Below are 19429 nucleotides of genomic sequence, written 5' to 3' on the forward strand. Positions count from 1 at the left end.
CAGAGGGGAGGTCCAGTGAAGCAGTGCCTATGGCAGAGAAGATAAGGCAGATTTTGGGGAAAGACAAAATTAAGTTTGATGAATGGAGAGAGGAAAGAGAGAACAAGGGCATCCTAAATTCTTGTAGAACAGAGGAACTTGAACACCTGGAAGTCACTAAAATGAGGAGGAGCTCAGAGGGAACATGATTTGAGCAGGAAAATGCTGGATGTGTCTGTAGTGATGAATGCCTCACACTCTTTGTGTCAGTTCAGCTGTGGAGGAAAAAAAAACCAGAGCTTTTAGCTGAAATAGCAGCAGCTGAGTGAAGTGGCTGAGCCCTGCCATGCACCCTGAGCCCCTGCAGCTGCAGAAGCTGCTCCATCCCCATCAGTGCTCCTGCTGCCCTGGGATCAGGCCCAGAGGGTGACACACTCCTGAGCATTCAGTGACACACACTTCCTCTTGTTCCAGCTGCTGTCCTGGCCAGAATAAAATTAATCACTTCTTTGACCCATTAGTTTTAAATGCTTCAAGTTGATGTATCAAAGGGAAGTTTTCTCCTGAGCTTCTACAAAACGATGCTAAATGAGGCAATTGCATTCCAACTGAGTTGAATATTCACTTATTCCTCGTTTGTTCCATTTTTTATCCTTCCCTGTTCCAATTCCCTCTTCTGAAAGGCAGTGAGCAAAACAAAGATTAAAAGTCAGAAAATTAAAAAAAAAAAGAAAACAATTTTGTTGCACACGAGTTGAATCCAACCACTGTTGCTTTGAATTCACTTTCCAACAACAGAAGCTTTGGAGAATAGTTCAGGAGGAATGAGGGAGGAAGGCTGGGGAAAAAAAATGTTTTGTTAAATGTTGACAGCAAATAATTTTTTTATTTCTTTCACTTCATTGCTTTTCCTCAGCCCAGCTCCTGGTAGTGTTGAGGTCTGTGCAAGCTCCCTCTGAAGGCATCATTCCTGCTTGCTCCCCTGGCCACTGCTGGCAGGTCCCCACTGTCCCCCACAGTGGGTGAACACACCAGCACACATCACACCCAGCATTTCAGCATTTCTTTAGCCACCCTAGACCTTTCATTTTTGCTGCTACCTCTGACAGAATCTGGTTAATTGGGTATTTACCGAGCTGAATTCTGTTGTGGATGCAGACTATTAACCTTTATTTCACCTAGAAGATATTGCAGCAGGTAAAGGTAATGTTTTGAGACTGGGAGGTTAATGTGTCAGTGCTCAGCCCTCCCTAATTAGTAACAGGGCCTGTGTGTGGCTGTGCTGTGAGCCCTGCTTTGATTAGAAAGGATTCAGAGTTGGGTCACATCAACAGCATCAGTTTACCTGCCCTCTCAGCCTTCTCTGATCCTTCTCCTCCTTGGTGTTCCAGGACCTTGATGGGTGCCCACCCCAGGGAGCCTGTGATGCTGGAAGCCTTCCTACCCTATAAAGTCCTCCTGAGCTGGGTCTAAGGCCAGCCTGAGCTGGGTCCAAGGCCAGCCTGAGCTGGGTCTAAGGCCATCCTGAGCTGGGTCCAAGGCCAGCCTGAGCTGGGTCTAAGGCCATCCTGAGCTGGGTCCAAGGCCAGCCTGAGCTGGGTCTAAGGCCATCCTGAGCTGGGTCTAAGGCCATCCTGAGCTGGGTCCAAGGCCAGCCTGAGCTGGGTCTAAGGCCAGCCTGAGCTGGGTCCAAGGCAGTGACTGGTGATGAATCTGGGAGCTCCCAGTGGAGAAGGCTGTGGTGTTCCAGGCAATGTGCTCTGCAGGTCTGAGCTCTGCACCAGCTTTGCTCAGCTCCTGAAGCTGCAGGTGATCTGTGTGCTCCTGAGCTGGCTGAGTGGCCTGGAGGGGCTGTGAGGGTTTGGGAGAAGCTGTTTTGGTTTTGTGTTGGGGCTCCCTGTGTGGCAGCAGCCCAGGGTTGTGTGTGTGTGACTGCAGAGAGCAGCCCAGTGGTCCAGAGTGGAGAATGTTGGAAGGATAAAACACATCATTAGAGTTGTGACTCTGTACCACAAACCCTCTCTGAAGAGCCTTTCTCAGCCAGGCAGAGAGGAGGGACAGATCCCATGTCCATGGCAGAGCACAGTTAGTTGTTTATCCCTTGTTTCTTTATTCCTGCCACTCCTGTGACAAATAGGTGTGCTTCCACACAAATGCCTTTGGCTCTGCAGGCAAAATGCAAAACCCAAGTGCTGCATACAGCCAGTCAGAATATTCCCAGTGAGGGGAAAAATGTAATTTCCTCTAAATTATGACTTTTTGTGGGAATATCTCCGTTCCAGTGCTATTTCATTCAAACAAAAGCTGATGAGCTCGCAGTATCTCGTTGAAATTGAAGTATTTAGAGTTTTCTTTGGGAAACTGGAGCTTGAATTTTCTCAGCATATAAAACAAATCGGACTATTTGGGCTTTTATGAAATGAAATGTTTTGATTGCCTTCAGGCAATATTTTCTGCTTAACGCTACACTTCTGTGGAAATTCTGAAATTCAGTGTTTTGTTCTATTTTGAGACACAAGCGCACATAAACCTTCTGGAATTTTCACAGATGCCTCTTGCCAATCCAGACCCCACCAGAAAAATGCTTGGAGTGCCTGGTGGGACATGGGAGCAGGCACAGCTGCTGTGAGGAATGCAGAGCACAGAGTCACTGCTCTGGCCAGGCAGTGTGAGGATGAATCCTACTTCTAAGCAATTAAAGGTTTATCCATTGCTCAGTTTCCTTTCTCCATTGATCCAGCCTTTGAGAGGATAACTAATGTATTTAAAAATCAAAGATAATGGTGCATTTTTTTTTTTCCTGCTAACTTGAGGCCAGCACTGGTTTTAAAATTGGCTTTGTGTCTGCTTTTTTGCCAGTTTTCCCTGGCAGGGGGAGATGCTTGAGCAGGGCTCATCCTCAGACTGGGAGCAGCACGTTCAGGGGCTGAGCTGCTCCTGTCCCACTGCCTTCAGCACAGGCTGCAGAGCCCCAGCCTGTGAATTTTGGAATGCAGACTTCTCAGTAGGAGACTCCTCATCTTGGGAGTGAAAAAAATCCATGAAGGGCAGCTGCAGAAATAGGGTGTTTTTACTGGCCTTGTAGGTGGGGAAGAGCTGCTTGAGGAGAGCAAGGTGCAGCTCAGGGGAGTTTGCTCCCTGCCTGAGGTCCATGGGGCTGGCTGGCAGGAACATTGAGCAGGGACCTTGCTGGCTGCCACACTGCTTTTCTGCAGAGCCTCTCCTCCACCTCTCATGCTGTTTAGTCCATTAGTTACCTCGCTGGCCTTAAATAAAGGAATTTGAGGTTTTCATTAAAAGCCTTGAGCCTGGAAGCTGATGCTCAGCAGAGGGCCCATTTTCACCTTTAGGAGATGGCCAGAAAGAATAAAAATGGTCTCATTATACAGCAAGTTAGGAAAATTTCTGCTGAGAGGTGGGAGAGCAAAGGGGATGGAAATTTTTATCTTATTCTCAGGAGTCAGGATGGCAGTGAGGAGTGAATGTGCCCCAAAGGCTGCAGGGTGGCCTGTGAGCAGAGGTCCTCAGGCTGCTGCCAGCAGATGAGGACAGAAATTCAGCAAGCAGAAATCCAGGAGTCTAAGAAATGCCTGGGATGGAGTGGGGCTTCATCCTGATTTTCTGTCTTAGAGATGGTTTCTGGAATTAAACTTACCTCTCCTCATATGCAGGAGGAAAGGGACTGCTGAGCCAATAATATGAATGATTGATATGAGGATGCTTTTGTGGCAGCCCTTAGAGCATGCTGAATGCTACCCTCCCCCTAAGATTAATTTGGAATGCTTTCACCTGAAATCTTGGAGATCATTTCCTGCAAGCCTTGGGTGTATCCAAAGCCTCTTCTCCATTCAGGACATGTACTAATTCCCCACTGAAATCAGCACTCATCCAGTGCTAACACCCACACAACTTCCAAATGTGTCTGGAAAGGAGCAGAGCAGCTTGAGAAGCAAGCTTTCTGTATGAAGCCAGGATGTAGCCCAGCCCTTGTTGAAATGACAAAAAGGTGTTTGACTTATTTTATCTTATTCCAATATTGTGGAAACATGCTGCTGGGCACAAATGCCTCTGGAGATGCAGAAGAGGATGCTGAGCTGCAAACCAAAACCTGCTCAGCACAAGAACACTCTTTGTAGCTAAAGATAAGGTTTTAGGGGGCTCTCTTTGCCTTTGTGTTAGTTCTAATCTGTTTCACTGCAGGTCATAAAGCCTGGTGTGCTGCGTTTTTCAAGTACCATTAGTTTATGGGCCTGTTAACAGAAAGGATTTTGTTGGTCCTTCATGGTCTGAATCTCATTGAACTGGAGATCCCTTGGTGTAATTTTGATGGCAGAGGAGAATCAGGTTAATAACATTTAGGATCATCTTTCAGAAAATATTATTTGAGCTGGTTCCCTTTTCCCTGCCCCCTTTCCCTGCTCTCTTACTGCCATTACTGTGTTAGCTGCCTGGTATCCCTGTAGATGTATTTATGTGGTCATGGCTTGGGGTAAAGCTTTAGGAACCTTCTGGGGGCTGTGCTCAGAAGGTGAAGGAGCCTGCAAGAAGCATGTTTGTTTGTTTTTGCATGTGCATCTATTCAAAGCTGCAGATGGGAGTGCGAGGGTGTTTAAAAGCCAAGGAGAAAAAACAAGTTAGACTTTTTAAAGCATTGTTAGAGCACAGCAGGCCCAGTGATAGCAGAGATGTGAGACAATAAAAGGGTGAATCAGTTAATTAGGATGTTTGCTGAATATACTGCTGCAGTCAAAACTCTTCTGCTGGCAGTGCTGCCTTCCAGTGTGAACAGAGGAGCTGGGAGACCTGGAGAGGACAAGTGTGTTGTGTGGGTTGGAAATAGAGCTGTGTGCTTCATCAAGGGCAGGAAAAAATATCCAGAGGAAAGTCTTCAGCAAAGAGTGTAGCTTCCAGAAGGGCTGAAGTTTGTAAGTAGCTGTTGATCCTCATAATACTTTCTGTCTTGGACTTTTCATAATGCTTCTGCTGCTGCTGAAGGAGCCTTTTGATGGTTAAAACTCTGAGACTGCCTGGCCTGGCATCATTCACCTTTCAGTTCCTTTCCAGTTTTCTAGTTCAGTGCAAACAAAGCTGCAATGCACCAAGAAGAAATGTTTTGGGTTATTTCTGGGGAAAGCAGTCTTAGAACCTACTGCCTGCTTTCCTTCATCTCCTTTCTCACAGGAGGGAGCAGAGACCTTGCTGATTTCAGTAAGACAGGTCTCTTACAAGGTAACAGCCTTACAGCAGCCTGTGTTTTGATGGGACATTCTTAAGATCTAATGCACAGACACCCGAGACCTTTCCTTTCTTTAGAGAGGTGAAAATGAGGCTTTGCCTTCTGGAAGCTCTGTATAACTAAACAACCTATTGACTTGTCTGCTGCAAGGTGTCTGCTTCCTCAGGATGTATTAAACATGACAGACACTCCTCTGGTGCCAGGCAGTGCAGCACTAACCAGGTCTGTGCACTGCCTCTGCTGCAGGATGCTCTCCCCAGTGACCAAACTGACACCAAGGAGCAGGGGGACACTGCAGCTACACACACTAGGTAAATAGGTCAAAAATAAATGCTTTGGAGAACAGAGTAAATGACTTTGCTCTCATCCATGCTCCCTCACACACCACCAGCTCATCAATATCTTCCTCTCTGTGACAACCCTGAGAAAAACAAGACAATTGAGGGGTAAAAGAGGTTGTTGAAACAAGGATGCCAAGTGCCTTTCTGAAGTACCTCTCGTTCATTATTGGTCTGCTGGGATTTTTTTGGAAACGCTTTATAGAGCAACACGTTAAAAAAAAAAAAAAAAAAATTAAAAAAAAAAAAGAGAAGAGAAGATAAGATAAGATAAGAAATGAAGCCAAGAAAAAAGACCACAGTGAAATCCTGAGCAGCTCAGCTGGGTGTGAGGGTGCTGTGTTTTTAAGAGCTGCTGGGCTTTGGCAGACAGGTCTCCATCCCACCCTGCACCACCAAAGAAGTTCCTCTTCAGCTTAATCAACTTTATCTTTTCCTTTTTCTTATTTAATGGGCTGTGTTACAAACGCTGCAACAAGTCCAGACAGGTGGCCATTTCATAGTTACAGTAAATAATTTACATGGCAAATTCAGACCTGTCCCTTGGTCCTGTATTATTCATGAATGAACAGGCTTGTTTTTTATGACAATGTTCCTTATTCAAACATAGTCTGTGATGTATCTCAGCCCTCGAGTTCATTTCCCTGGCACCTGGCTGTTTGCCAGCCTTTTGTTGCTATTTTCTGGTTTGCAAAATGTATTACCTAGATTGTATTTCCTCAATTCACTCTCTGAGGGACTGAAACTTTTATACACCACAAAGATCTCTTTGTAGTGAAACCTCACTCAAATGAATATTTCTGAGCTTTTTCCCTGGTACAATTGGTCTTGCACACAAAAATACCATTTGTATGAAGATTCGTGGCAAAGGGCAGGAATGTCCCCAAGGAAAACACTCAAGCATCATTTGTATAAATCCTCACAAACACTTCACTGTTGTTTGCTCATTTTGGCTTGTGCAGATCTCACCCATGGGGTTTACAGATGTGAGGGTTTGGCTCCCTGGTGACCTCTGGGCCACCTGTTGTCTCTGAGCATCTCTAATCCTATTCATTTTCTTGGAGGTGGAGAGGACAAAGCTGCAGTTCCCCAGCTGCTCACTGAATTTCTGAGGTGAAGATCTTGGGAAGACACACACTGTGGCTGTCACCTCTCAGTCCTTACACACTTCCACTCAGCCTTGTTCCCTTAGACCTTCTCTCTTCACCCATAAAATGGAATAACAACAATTCCTTTTGCTCAGATACCCTTCCCTTTCCCTGTCAGCTCACCCTGCAAATGCTACAAGACACAGATCCAGGGTCATCTTTACACCCATTTGTACAAATGAACCCAACAGTGACAAATAAATACTAAATATCCTGTGACACCAGGCAATGTGAGAGCACTGAAACACAAAGCCAGCATTTTGTATTAATTTATATACTGCAGAAATATCTTATATAGGGGGATAATTGACCCTTGTTGCTCATACCCAGCTGATTTGCTGCCTCCATGCTTGATTGAGTAATTGATGGTGCTTTCTGTTTGCATCCATCCCCTGAAATAAAGTGTGTATAAAAATAAATTATATCTGCTCCATCCCCTGAAAATAAGCCCATTGTAAATTAGTGAGAAATTAAAGATAACGTTATCTATTTCTTCTTCTGGGAATGTGTGGTCACAGCCTTGAAAAAGTTAAAATTCAAGTGAGAAAACTGGCCAAGCATGTTATTAATGCCCTCTATGTCTTGAGAAAAGCATTGATTAATTTGCTACCATGATCCCTTTGGATGAAAAGGGTCATGGGTTATTTACAAACAAGTGTTATTTCTCCAGCTGTCATTATTCAAAATTGTGATGGGGGAAGCTCTTTATTTTCTTTACATTTCTTTCTGTATTTGAGGAGGCTCCAATTTGTTGGATCTCTGCTTTTGATACAGAATTCCTTTAAAAGCCAGAGGATACACCAAGCCCTCTCAGGAGGAGATGAGACTGCTGATCTAATTAGGAAAGGATTGGAGCATTGCAGTCTCCTCAGATGACTTCACTAGAAATTGTGGGAGCAGAGATGCTTTTAAAATTCAGTCTGTGCATCCTTTATGTGTCTCTGGTCCACAGACCTCCAAGGAAGCCCCAGGACACCACAGATAGTGGCAGAATCAGCACAGGAATAGCAGAATTTATGGTTTCTGAAGATAGTTTTGGTTTTCACATGAGACCAAAGCAAGTGCCTTGATCATTTAACATCATGAGCTATCCTCTGCCATTTCTGACAAGTGCCAGGTGCTAATTCTGCCTTAAAATGTCCTGCAGTGGAATCTGAATATTTTATCTCTGTGTACATTCTTCTTTATGCTTTTGGGCAGTGAAGTTACTTTGGTTACATTGGTGGCAAGTTTTTTCTTTTCCCCCATGGAGCTACTCCCCAAGAATGACCCCCAAGAAGAAATTTGGGATTGTAATGTTTGGATTCTTGGAGGAAGCATTTTCTGAGAATCTCAGGTGCAAAAGTCAGGGCATCCTACCCATTTAGATATTCTGCAGATCAGGCCAGCCATGCTGAGCTCAGCAGCACTCTCCCTTTGGGCCATGAGGCATGGGATGGATAACAAGGATAATGCAAGTCAGGAGTGAAGGGTATCAGTGGGGACTTGGAGAATCAGGTCTGGAGCAAAACTAAGATGTGATGATAGAGGGTTTCTTGGATCTTGGAGTTGAATGAATGAAGCAAATCATTTTGCTTTGAGTTAGTGAATGATCAGAGCTCCTGCAGTGCTGCAGGAGAGGGGAGAGGGGCACCCCAGGATGATGGCAGGGACAGCCAGAGGGGGCTGCTAGGGGCCAAGTACATCTGCAAGCTGTGCCAAGGGGCTGGCTGTGCACACAGCTTCACACATCCCAGCCTCTGCTATTCCTGCCTTCACAAACAGCATCCAAGCAGCAAGATCAGCAGGAAGGTGTGTTTGCCCAGGGCCAAATTCAGCTCTGCTCTCATCACCAGCAGTAAGGACTGCCTGCCGAATTCACACCCAGCTGTTTATCCACAAATCCAGTGCTCCCGTGGATTCAGCACAGGAAATCACAGCCCAGCGCTCTGCTCAAGCAGCTTGTACTTTCTGCTGCTGCTCTGCTAACCAGATTAGGTTCCCCTGCTGCCTTATTCATTTTGCACTCATTAAATCTAAATTTAGAAATGAAGGCAACTCTTCTCCCCTCTGGGAAAGGTAGTAGGGAGAGTCCTTGTTGCAACAAGGCGTGAGGAGGAAAAAATAGCATCTAGATTTTCTCTCCTGTGAGATGGGAACGTAAATGTTTCTGCTGAGACAGAGGAAGAAACTTGTGCCTGTTTCCCTTCTACACAGAGCACGTGTTGGACTCTGAGCCTGAAGAAATTTGTGCAAATTGTTGCAAGCATGCAGCAAAAGGTTTATTTTACCCAAATCACAGGCATGTAGTCGTGGCAGGAGATGTTATTTACTCTGGCCAGATCTAGAGGAGTTGTAGCTTGCTGCTGAGTTTGGACTTTGGGCTTATCTCCAGCACTACCCTGGCAGATGGGCAGTAGCTCCCAGATTTCAGCTAAGGAGGCAAATGCAAAGATATTTCTCCCTCTCAGTGACCTTTAATAATCAATGATGTCAGCTTTTTATGAAAAAAAGTAATTGTGGAGTAAAATCTGCCTTCGGGTTCTTAGGAGCAAGAAGTGGAGGGCAAGAGGCCAAAGGGGGCTGAGCTCCTCCAATGCCCATCCCAACTGGGCACCCCTCCAGATGTGCATTTACTCACAACACAGCTGGAGTGAGGAGGAAGAGCTCAGGTCTTCTGGGCAGTCAAATCCCTTCACAACAGCAGGGAACCTCCAAAGGAGTTCAGAAATCTGTGTGAATAGATAAATCTGAGCCCCAGTGTAACTGACCATGATGAATGTGGAGAGAAACCATCTGGGCCATCTCTGCACGTGCTGAGCTTGGACTGGGCAGAGCTGGAGTCAGTTCTGACAGCTCTCCAATATCGTTAGCTCAATGTGCAGTGCCAGCCAAAAAAACCTTGCAAAATATCAGGGAGGCCATTGAAAATGAGAGTTGTTTTGTCTCCATATAAAATCTTGGGATATCCCCATTCTGGGGGTGGGATGCCCCTGGTTTGGGGCAGCTGTGCCTTGCAGATCTGGACAGCTGCTGAGTGCTGCTTTCACATGGAAAATTGAGAAAAGGATGGGTTAACTCTGGCTTTGAGAGAGAGGGCAGCCAAGCCTGAGCTGGTGGCACAGCTCACAGCATTCACAGGGGCTCTGACCAGCAGACATGAGCCGTCACTAGCTGTTAAACCCACAAGGTGGAAGAAGCTTGTCAAAAGACAGGCTCTGTCTCTGCATCTGTACGAGATGCTGGCTGCATGTTGGGAAGCACTGCTCCCTTCCCCAGAGGTACAGACTGAGCTCCAGACCCTCTGCCACCCTCTGTGTGATGCAGTTGTGCCGTGCAGGATTGCAGCTAACATCTTTCAGGAGTAAAAGTGATGTGTTTGACCATCATGTGGGAAAAAAATCCCCAGTGAGAAGGATGGTCAGCACTTGATTAATGAAGTATTCCCCTGTGGAAGGATCTGTGCACAGCTTTCTGCTGGGGACCCTGGCAATGCCAGGCATGGGATCAGCACCTCTTCCAGAGCTGAGAAATAAAAATCCAGCACACCAACAGAGCCAGCTTCACTGATAAATGCCAAGGGAAACTGCATTTACCAGCACAGCTTGTTAGGCAGCAAAAGTTAGAGCAAGAAGAAGAGTGGGTGACACTGGGTGAAGAGCATCTCAAGGTTTTAATAATTTCCAGTTTGTTTCATGGCTGTGGTGAGGAGGCTTGTGCAGACCATCTTGTTTAACTAATTTCAGCTCAGCCTGAAGTATAGCAGCAGATTCAAACCAAAGGCAGCAGCTGGGACCCCTGAGCCTTGTGCTTGTCCCATCTCCCAGCACACCATGGCTTTTGGCCACGTGCTGGTCAAGGCTCCAGTTCACCCTCACAGAGAGGCAGAAAGTTTCCATGGCTCAGGAGCTGGGTCACAGCAGGATGGGAATCCCTGGCTTTGCTCTTGATGGCTGGAGAAGCAGCAGCTTCCACCCACCTGGTTTGGATCTGCTGCTGCACCTTGCTTTCAGCAGCCTGAAATTTCCTTTGTGCCATAAAATTCCTCCTCCTGGTTCATTTCCACTTGGTTGGCACTGGGCTGCACGATGGGCTGAGAGTGCCAATGCAATTCCTTTAGGGGGAAAAAAAAAAATCTGCTTTGACTTTCAGGCAGAGATAGTGATTTTATTTCTAGAAAATAGAGCTGTAAATCCAGCTGATGCCAAACAAACACTATGCAATGTCTGTATTGAGGTGGGGTAGGGGGGTTCTATCAGAAAAGGGTGATATTTGTCACTCACCTGTCTGAGTGCTGAAAATCCTCTTGTCTTTATGTACTGACTGCTTGATTTTCACCCTGCCTGCATCCTGCCCTCACTTTTTGCTCAGGTGAATTCTGATCTTAAGACTGCAAAGCTCAGTAGAAAAACATTTCCTTTTCAGCTCAGCACATAAGTTTGTAGCAAGGATGAGCTGTGGGCAAAATTGCCAAACAGGCAAATAAAGGAAGGTACTTGGGGTGTTTTGTGGCCTCAATAGAGCAAAAAAGAGAAAGATTAAAAATCTTATTTTTAACTGTCCATCTATCTGACAGACCACTGGATGGGAACATTGGAAACCTGATGGATAAAATAGGCAAGGCAGGAGTAGCAGGCTGCTAAATTACATAAAGTGAGGACACAAATTGCAGGCACAGAAAAAAAAAGGAAGGACAGCTCAAAAATTGTAGCTGAAGTATCCATTTCTAGAGCAGTACTTGTGGTGCTAGGAAACAGATACATCATTTGGGTCTGAAGGAGATGGACTATTTATTTAGCTTGAAGATTGCCCCCAGCAATTGTGAATCGAAGGTTATCTAATGCCTTTGCCATGGGCTCTAAGTGTCTGGACAGTTAGCATATGCAAGGGAATTACTCACAGATAAGCATCCAGTAATTTATACAGAGCATTCCAGATAGAAACCTCTCCCATATCAATTTCTGCCTGCTCTGTAAACTGCTCCCATTTATCAAGCTGGATAAATCCACAGGCAGGCTGTGAGGGGTGCTCAGACCTGTGTATGCTTTATCAGTTAATACTCACTGAGGTCCCTTTGACATGATTGGAGTAAATCTTTCTCTCCTTTTCTTTGGTTATGACCAGTCTATAATCTTCCAAGCTAAACACCATTCCCATGAATGAAGAATAATACTGAGAAATAGGGGGGAAAAATAATATGTAGAGAGAATGCATTTCATCTCACTTTGGAGGTAATGAAGCAGTTTAGTGTGACATGTCATTTAAAACCAGGCTTTTCTTTTTTATAGATTCCATATCCCCGAAGAAGTGACTGACAGATCAGTGCACAACATATTTTTCCCAAGGGGAAAAAAAATTGAGGTTGACACAAAGGGGAGGCAACCGAGTCGTGATGATCTTCAGGAAGACAAAAGGATGAGTCTTTCTCCATCAGGTAAATAACACAGACCTGAAGTTATGCAAATTAAGCTCAAAGCTTCAAAACCAGAGTTTGTAGGATCAGGGTGTGGCTGTGGTACCTGTGTCCTTCAGCTGCCACCTCTGAGAAGTTCCCTGACCAGCTCTGCCATGGAGGCAGCCCCAGAAATGAGCCCTGAGCAGTAAAATCACAAATTCACAGAGTGGGTAAGGCTGGAAGGGACTTGGAGGTCACCTGGTCCAACCTCCCTGCTCAAGAAGGATCCCTTGAGCACTTTACTCAGGATTGTGTCCACACAGCTTTTGAGTATCACCAAGGAAGGAGATCCAGGCTCCATTTGCCCTTTCCTTGGGCTTTTCTGGCCACCTGCCCTGCTGCTGTTTGCCAGAAAATTCCTGCTCTGTGCTGTTTTCCCTGTGCCGTGGCTGCCACAGGAGTATCAGCTGAGGGAGCATCTGAGGTTTGCTTTGGCTGGGAAGATCTGCTGAGGCTGGGAGAGTGCTGAGGACTGGATGGATCCAGCAGCTGCATTTTGTGCTGGCTGCCAGCAGCTCACTCCAGGCTACCCAAAAGGAGAGCACAGCTGTTTGCTCCAACCAGACAGATGTTTCTCTCCCCTCGAGTGTGAGTGAGGACTGTGGAGCACATCACGGATGAGACACACCTTTGTTATACAAGAAAGGAGCTATCACCATGATCCCAGATGTGAGAGATGTTGCCACATACTTGGACAGAGTCCATATACAGCTCTTAAAAAAAAAAAAAAAGAAAAAAAGAGGTGTATAATGAGTGCTGGCACGCGTGCACTCGAGGCCATCTGTTAATGTGATCTGGTGCCAATTTGTGGAGCTAGGAACCAGTCTCTGCAGGTCATGGGTGCCAAGAAGAGATGGGCTTAGAAAAAGGCACTTGCAGGATGTGCTAATGGCCAGTGTTTATCAGAAAAATCTTGCTAGCAATGAATGCCATCAAAGGAGACAGTGCTGCTCTTTGGAGTCCAGCAGCCCAGACAGGTGGAGTGTTCCTGCCATGTCCTGATGGCTCTGCCCCTGCTGTGAAAACAGGAAAGTTCTAAACCTTTGTAAACACAGCAAGAAGTGAACTTCTAACCAACCTACTCTGTAAGTTGTTTCATATTTATCCCTCTGCTGCATGACTAGGTGCACAGGGGGAGGTTGGAGAGGAATTGATGTACATGTGAGCATCCTTGGGAGAAGGAACACAGATTACAAGATGTATGGACAGCCATTTCCCCTGTGGCAAGCACAAAACCACCCCAGCCTGTTCATCAGCCATGCCTGGAGCCTCACTTGAAGGACACCCTGAGAGCAGGAGCCTTCCTTCCCCTGCTAATTTCCAAATGACTGGACCTCACCTCAGGGGACAGCCAAATATGGATAAATGAGCCAAGGTTACAGCCACCAGACAGCTTTTAAAAAACAGTGGATTGTTGATAAAAAGGGCCTTAAGCAAATCAGATTTATTTTCTAATCAGTGCCTGGTAATGTCATCATCATACATTTGCATAAGCAGGATGTTTTATGCATTGTTTTCCTTTGAGCAGGTACCTTCTCATTTGTGTGCACTTGCTGATGTGCTCTCTTCACCTGCCACAGGCTTCCCCAAAGCTACTGTCTGTGAATGCTGCTTAGATAATAATTAGGAATATTCCCCCTCTCTGCATCCTTTTCCCAACAAAGACTTGAAAAACACAACATGATTTTTATATAATTTTCTTTTTTTCAGTTTTCTCTCTCTTTGTTCAGGTAGCGGCTGCATGGAGGGCAGGTGCCTTTTGTCAAAAGACAAGGAGTCTTCTTCTCCTTAGGAAATGTTTATGTGCCTTCCACAGCAGCAAATTGAGAAAACAGATTACCTCTCAGAAAGCCATCTGTTTCAGCACCATGTGAGCTCTCAGGTTGGTTCTTGTGTTTTATGAGACATTTGAATCCTCCTGTGATCTCTCCCTTTCACCTGTCTGCCTGTTACAAAAATCGTTCTGAAGGCTCAGCACACCCATTCAGACATGTCAGTGCCTGATTTCCAAATGCTGCTTTAGGATTGTGTTGTAAAAAGCCAAACCCTACCCAAAAGAACCCTTCCCATTGTGCTTTAACATGGATGAGCACAGACTAACAGGAGCTGGATGAGAAAATAAGAAGAGGTGGGAATTCGGGTGGTTTTCATTATTGTTTTATAGTAAACCAACCTTTCCCCACCCCCAAACCACAGATTGTGAGAAGAAATTCATTTCCATAAACAAAGCTGTGACTTTCCAATGACAATTTGAAATCTTGGGGGGATAGCTGATGTATTGTGTGGAAGGAAGAACTGTTTACTGAAAACAAAGGATTTTCCAGAGAAAGGCTTCAGCCTGACACAGCTGCCATGTGCTGTCTGTGTACCAATCACTAGCTGCAGACCTACAGCCTTTTTCTTGGTGTGCATTGTTGTTGGGAAATGAGGAGATTCTCCAAACTCTAGAGTGGTTCTTCTTACAGTCCTCTCTGAGTCTTGAAAAGTTCATCTTCTCCAATCATGCTTTCTCCCATTTGCTCATCCTCCTCTACTCATGTCAAAGCCACTTAGTCTCTCCTTAAAATCCAAGTGGGCATAAGACGGACCAATGCCAGAAAAGCACTCAAAAATACCCAATAAAAAGTCCTCCAAGCTTTAACACAATAAATTTTCTGCATAAAAATAGGGAGCACGTAAAGACTGTATGCTGGAAAGAGAGTTGTGACAAAGCACATAGAAATTACTATTAATTTAAACATGTTTATCTTTGGAGTCATTAGTTGATGCAAGGGATATGGTAATGGCATACAAAACTTTTCCCCACTGGATTATGGGTTATACTGTGATACAGAGAATTAGTGACTAAAATAATTAGCAGCCACTGTTTGGTGGCATAAGTGAAAAGGGATTAAGCTTGTGCATCCCTCTCCAAACAAGGCAGTGTCTCCATTGCCAGGGCCACCAGCACATTGAGCACTAATGGCATCTCCTCCTGAAGAGATACAGCATGTCTGCAGCAATTTCCTCTGTAGAAAAGTTGTTTAATTGGCAAATTTTCATCCTGGGACCCAACTGGGGCACTTTTCACTGCACAAGAGGCTCAGATGTAGTGCAGTGAGGAACAGCAGTGTGGGTGGAGGAGACATGGAGGGGTTTTATGATCTGGGGTGGCCTGTCCTCCCAGGAGAGATGGACACTGTTCCTGTCTGTGGTGCACAACCCTGCCAAGCCCCATCACCACTCTGGGGCTCTTTCCCTTTGTGGCCTTGCTCCTCTCACATCACAGTGGCACTTTTTGCACACCCCACACTCCTTCCCTCCCTCCCAACATGAGAACTTTGCAGTTCACCTCCCTCCTGCCTGATCCAGCAGTGGCTGCCTAATGGGGCCATTATTTTCATCCCTAATTGAATTATTTCTTCCTCCCCCTCCCTCTTTTTTTTTTTTTTTTTTCCTCCAAAAGAAACATCCGTAAAATCAGCTCTTTAAAAAAGAAAAATAGATGATCTGCAGCATCCAGAGCAGAAGTGCCAGCACTGCTATTTTTAGCAGGGTCTCCCACAGCTCAGAGCCACAGCAGGGAGGTCCTGGGAGGTGACCCAGCACATCCCAGGGGTGGGCAGAGGCTGCTGGTGGCTTGGCAGGTGTAAGGACCAGTCAGGAGCAGCGTTTTTCTTTGGCTTCACATAGAGAATCCACGGAGCCTCTGCGGCCAGGGGCGATGCCAGCACTTGGATTAACCATGCTGGGTGGTGCCCACATGATCTCTGTTTTACAGGCAGGGAAACTGAGATGCAGGGAGATTAACTGACTTGCTCAGATGGGGTGAGACGAGAGAAAAATCCCAGAAGTGCAATTGTCTGTGCTGACTCTAATTGCCAGCACATACCTTCCTGTCTGGGAGAGGCACCCCCAGAACAAAGCACAGAGCCATGACTGAGGCTACCAGTGAGGCAGGAAAAGAGGTTCCTCTGTCTGTATCATGCCATAAGCTCTGGGACTGCCTGGTATCCTGAGCACTGTTTAAAGTATAGAATTAGCAAAAAAACCCCAGATTTATTTATTTATTCATTAGAACTAAGATCCTTGGAAACCATTCTGCCTCCCCCCACTGCCTGTCATCAGTCCCCTTTTCTTTCACTGTTGTCACACAGGGTATTATCCCTGTTACCTTCCCACTGATTTTACAGTTCCTGCTTTTCAGCCATCGTTTTTTAACTTAAAGCAAGCCACGAGTGGAGCGAGCAGCCCTCCCCCCATCCTGAGCCCGTGCTCTCCAGGCTGGATGCACTGCTGCATCCCTTCTGCCCCTCTGGAGCAGCTTCTGAGCCGTGTCAAGTTAATCTTGTGACTCAGTGTTTTGCCTCCTCCCAGGTAAAAGAGAGGAGGCATTGTTACAGTGGCAGCATCCCACTGAGCCAAAAGTAGCATGAAACCCTCTCTCCTTGTACAGGCAGCACAGCAGACTCCAGGTGTCCTTTTGGGAGAGACCATGAGCCAGCCAGCACTGCCCCTGCCACCCAGCCCTGTGTGCAGGGCAGGTTTTAGTGCTGCTTGGGCAGGATCAGGAGCTTTTGTCACCATTATCAAGCAAAGCCAATGACTGCAGTGCTGAGCATCTCAGCAGGCTTCAAACACCCCTCAGAACCCACGGGGTGTCCATGTTCACACTCCACTCAGGAGAGCTCTGTTCTCTGCTGAACTGGGGCACTAAGGAATGAGAGAGAGATTTTCTCTTCCCATCCAGCAGAAGGTCATGGAAGAGGCGAAACTGGACAGGAGTGCCCTGTCTGTAGCCATCACAAGTGATGGAGGGCAGTCCCTGGGTGCCCAGGGGAGAGCTGGAGTCACTGTGAGCTCCACAGAGGTTTGTCCCATCTGAAACCCCGAGTTCTGCTGTGCAAAATGGGTTTGGGGAGAGCTCTGTAGCTGCAGGGGCTGGGACGGCGCAGGAGTGTTGGTTTTCATTGTACACTGTTATAATGAATGAATAAATCAATACCAATTAAGGCAGATGGTTTATTGATTGACATCCCAAGGCAAACACTACATTTATTGCCAAGAGTAAAACACACTCCACCATATACCCCAATAACCACAGAGCCATAATTTGATACTATTAATGTATGACACAGTAAATCATGGCCCTTTGTCCTGCTCTGTCCAGCTCCATCCCAGCTGATACAAATACACAACACAAAACCTCCCAGATGATGTTTGTTTATCTGAACACAGCAGCTGAAACGCTGTGTGAAGCTCCTCAGGGACTTTCTGAGATGTTGAAACATTTCATTATATCTTTGATTATGATTCTTGAGTATAAAACTTTGTAGAGGAACTTCCTTTTCACCCTTGCCAACAATTCTCCCTCCTGCTTCTGCCAGCACTCTTCCTTTCTTTCCCTGTTTGTCAAATAGGATTTTGTCCTTATTCTCTTCAGCTTCCCTTTCCACTGGTTTCAGCTCTTGATTTTCAGCCATCATTTTGTTTGGACAATTCTCATCTCTGTGTCTCCATCTCCCCAGTTTCCCATTTTTTCACTTCAAACACTCCAATGTGTTGTTTTTGTGGTGTAGCCCCTAGTCTGTCCATCTGACACATCACACAGTGAATGCTGTCTTCTTTTTGTATTTTCTGCCCACCCTATTTCCTCACTGTCCATCCTACTTACCCTCATATATCCACTTGACAAGAAAATGGAATCTCAGCATGGATTTATTAATTGGAATTAGCCATTCATGTAAGCAAGCAGTTTTCAGCTCCAGATTACTCTGCAAGCATCTCTACCACTCTGTCATATTCTCTCCTTTTTGTCTGTTTGTCTGTTTGCTTACTTGTTTGTTTTAAAGTAGAGCAAGTCCTGGCATTTTAATTTTTTATCATTTACATTCTATTTAGTGCAACCTCCTTTTTCTACCTGCCAATACCCTTCACTTACCACAGAATTTTTTCCTAAAGACCATTCCTCAATCTATTCTTCCACTGTCCTGCATCTTTCTTGCAATCCTTCTCAGGATTTTTTTCTTCCTCCATGGACAATAGTTTTGTTGTGGTCCCACAGCAACTTGCAAAGGCTTTCTTAAATAAGGTGTCAGCAAAGAATAGATGTGGCATGTACATCAGTGAAACTCAGTTTTCCCTGCTCACCTTCTCCCCTCTCTGGGTATTCCAAACTCATCTGCCTCTGGCTATTTTTTGGTTTACTCTCTCAGGTCAGGGATCCTCCTTACAGTCCTATTTCAGCCATAAAAGTTTAGAATAAATGTCTGCAGCATTTCCCTGTAATTCCCTGAGCTGGCTCTTGCTCAAAGCCACAGTGAAGGAAAAAGAAAAAAAGCACATTTCATAAGATTAATGACAGATTTGATGTGCTCCAACAGCAAACACCACCTTGAAATTTAATTCCAGTCTTCATCCAGGGTATCCTTTCAAGTCTTGGTTGAACAACTCCAGCTGTGAATTTGACTCCTTCTTTCCAACTCAGACTGACTTTGGGGTACTTGTTACATTACCTTAGATCAAAATATCAAGTTATTTGTCCTATCCTTCTGTCCAAACATTGCTCAGGTTGTAAAACAGGTATTCTGAGAGTGTTCAAAAACTCTGTTGGAATAGAAATAGGGCATCACAGTAGAAAACCATTCAAACATGAACTCTCAGCACAAAGCTGTAGCTAAAGGGACTAATATGAGCCATGAATGAGTAAGAGAAGAGATTAAAAGAAGTGCAGAGATGCTACATATAAATGAAATGTCAGTGAGATGAGTTTGGTTCTTTCTTCAGTTTGGGCACCTAAAACTCAAAGAAAGATGCTGGGAAAATTGGAGAGAGTTCCTGGAATGATTTAAGACCTTGAAAACCTCCTTTATTGTGAGTGGCTTAAACCCTAATCTATGCAGTTTATCCAGCAGAATGCAAAGAGCTGGCTCAGTCACCATCTGCAGCCTTGCACTTGGGTTGGAGATTGCTCACATTTACGGCTCTTTAATCCCATCACTGTGGGAGCCGACCCTGGGTATGCTCAGACTGGCAATGTGCTGTGATACAGAGGCAGGAAAATAAGCCTTTCAACAGCAGACCTGCAGATGTGATGAAGTCTCAGTCATTTGAGGTGTCCAAGTCAAGACTTTGCATCTCTTTAGGTGCACAGGTAAAACTCCCAGGCATGCCTGTAGTGTAGATACTGCTGGAAGAGCTTCTGCTGTCTGCTTAACAAATGCTGTATAAATAAATTAGCAGAGTCATTGCTTCAGGCCCTAAAAATCTATTAATACTTTCAATTCCCGATTTTTTTCACCATCATGCCTCTTAC

The sequence above is a fragment of the Oenanthe melanoleuca genome, chromosome 10, assembly GCF_029582105.1.
Source record: "Oenanthe melanoleuca isolate GR-GAL-2019-014 chromosome 10, OMel1.0, whole genome shotgun sequence".
Lineage (NCBI taxonomy): Eukaryota > Metazoa > Chordata > Aves > Passeriformes > Muscicapidae > Oenanthe > Oenanthe melanoleuca.